The following is a 3,145-nucleotide window of genomic DNA, read 5'->3' on the forward strand; positions in this document are numbered from 1 at the left end:
AAAATAAAAGAAACAATAAGTAAATGAACTTAAAAATTTTGGCTCATACTGCGTATCTTTACTATCTCTACAATTCGTATAGGAAAATAACATGTAAGCTTCACACACAATATTACTGTTTAGTTAACAGTTAGAACTCAATAATGTTTTCGCATGAACGAGGTATACCAGAACGTGTCCGTGGAAATAAATTTCGTAAATGTGAATGCTGTCGCTGGCATAATATGTGAGAAACAAATTCAAACATATAATTGAATTTTCAGATTCACCAGTAGTGTTATCAATAGAAGTCTTAAAGACAAATTCAAAGACGCCTGTGAGCCACTAAAACACGCATAGACCATTCCTGAGTTGGACTCTTAACCGACTTACAGGAGTCTATGTGACAAGTGTGGTGGACGTCGGAGAGGTCGCTGAGAAGTTTCTTCCTAAAGGTTACCTCGATTCAGCGCTCTGTAGAAATCGGTAGTCTTCCAGCTATATCTTCACGTCATTGTCGTTTACCGAATCCAATAATCTCGTCCCTAGTGAGTCTGCAGTATGTTCAATGTACTGATGTGCAGAAACGAGGAACGAGAATTCTGTTCTCCAGACCGAACAGAAGGAAGGACAGTAGACCTGTATGAGTAATGCCTAACTTATACCTACTCCAGTCAAACGGCTGTCTGTATTCATATCTACGTGGTGCTTCGATGTGTATGAAGCGAGCGTGTAATGTCACTTGTTGCCCTCGAAAGACATTAGTTTTATGTAAATGAAACAAAGCTACGTCTTTTTTTATGAAGTTGTTGTCCTTCAACATTTCCGTTTTTGCATAGAAATAAAATGTTCTATTTTGGGTTTGCGTGTTTTTTTTTTGCAATTACGTATTTCTTATGCGATTTTAAGGTAACTATTCGGTTTGCTGACAAACTGTCTATCTTTCTTTTGACGTGAAATCTCCTGTTGGCTCGTCGGTCGTCACAAAACGCCGTCAGATATGAATCGCTAATAACTACGAGACTAATAACGCGTAAACAATGGTTGCACCTACAACACATAGATCATGTCTGTACGTGTTTATCGCGCAGTGTTAGCTTTGCCTGTGGCGTCATCGTCGTCGCCTAGGCGCATGCGCACGATTCTTGTGAATTAGCTTTGTCTAAAATTATAAACTGGTGTTGCGTTGAAACGGGTTTAGCTAGGACAGTAATTCGGGTATCATTCCGAAAGGCTTACGGAAGACTACTATGACCGAAAATGAGACAATAAAAATATTCGCCGAATTATAAGTGAAAATCGGTAATAAATTGAAATTTACTAAATTGTGAAAGATGTTGTCTCATACGCCTAGCAAACTCGCTTGGAATTATAGCAAATGCAAGTCAGAGCAAGGCTCGAGTGGAAAGAAATCGAAAAAGCCTAAAAAGTCCACTTGGAGATAGAATGTGGGAGGTAGCGCAGCGCCGAAAAGAAAATGTAAAAACGGCGCATAGCGATTACATAGGTGGCCCATAGAGCATGCAGAGGCCAACGACAGTCCAAAATTGTGATTTATCTATTAGACTACTCTGTGTAACCACTGTATTATAGAGATTGGTAAATATAGTAATAGGAAACACTTATTATATCATCCCGACGTTTCCACGAAAAACCTACGGCGCCGATCCGAACTGCCTTATGAAATGTATTTGCGGGGTCGGTATGTCGCTCTGGATTTGGCAATGTTAGTGGTAGAAAGTGGCTGGATGCCCTTCCTGTCCCCACCCAATTTTCTCTCCAGGATGTGTACCCCTCTGCCTGTGTCTAGTGTTATTCCATGTGAAAATGTGAGAAGACTTTGGATGTGCAACTGAGGCGGAACGTGTGCACCAGTCCGGTATTCGTCTAGTCCAGAGGTTCCCAACCTACGGGTCACTACGCACTGAGGGATAAAATGAAATTTTCTGAGGGGGTAAAAATTAAACGATTCTGTTGTGACTTGGCAAGACAGCCAAGCCACTATGAGGTAGCCGAAAGGCACGCGTTTAAGCTCACGCAGGCTGGCGTGAGGTCTGGAACGATTAAAGGAGTTGAGTCTAGTAAAAAAAGTACGTAGCTTCTGTAATACTTAACTTTAATCCATAATTGGTGAACATCGGTCTGACGGTACATGCATCACAAGATAAATAGCAAATGATAATGGCGCCTTGCTAGGTCGTAGCAAATGACGTAGCTGATGGCTATGCTAACTAGCGTCTCGGCAAATGAGAGCGTATTTCGTCAGTGAACCATCGCTAGCAAAGTCGGTTGTACAACTGGGGCGAGTGCTAGGAAGTCTCTCTAGACCTGCCGTGTGGCGGCGCTCGGTCTGCAATCACTGATAGTGGCGACACGCGGGTCCGACGTATACTAACAGACCGCGGCAGATTTAAAGGCTACCACCTAGCAAGTGTGGTGTCTGGCGGTGACAACACAGATTCTATTCTGTTTCAGTCACAAAAATGAATTATTTTCAAAAGAACATTACTAGTATCACAGTTTTGTAAGACTCGGATACTGGTTATATAAGTTATCAATACTTACTTTTTCTCAATTAGTAGCATTAATACGGTGGAGGTTACAGGTTCCTCATATGGTTCACCGAATGCACACATATCTTGTGATTTGTCCCTCTGTTGATAAAAGTAAGACATATACGCAACAAAAGCTAAATATTTCAAGAAAATGTCTTCTTGAAGTTGTAGATAGTACCTGCAGTAGACCAGAAATTGCTTCATTACTCGCTTCGAAACAGATAAATGAATTGACAGCACGACATAGCAGTAACTACCCAAGGGCTATTATAGTGCTGTACACAGTATTATTATTATTATTATTATTATTATTATTATTATTACTATTATAGACTGTGGTCCGGCACAAAACATTAACAGCCTGAAGTCTTCCAATGTCTGTCAGTTAAAAAGTAAGGAGCGCAGCAATCAAGTCATTTACGAACAGTAAGTATAGTGTACATATTTTGACTAGGCTGATTTTAAAGGGGGTTGCAGTGTGCAGGTCAAGCAAGTGGCGCAATGGAGAGAAATTAGGCAGGGGAAGTTTGTTTTCTGAAAAGTGCCTACCCTCATTGTGGATAGTTGGTTCAAATGGCTCTGAGCACTATGGGACTTAACATCTTAGGTCA

This window comes from Schistocerca americana, chromosome X (genome assembly GCF_021461395.2).
Source record: "Schistocerca americana isolate TAMUIC-IGC-003095 chromosome X, iqSchAmer2.1, whole genome shotgun sequence".
NCBI lineage: Eukaryota > Metazoa > Arthropoda > Insecta > Orthoptera > Acrididae > Schistocerca > Schistocerca americana.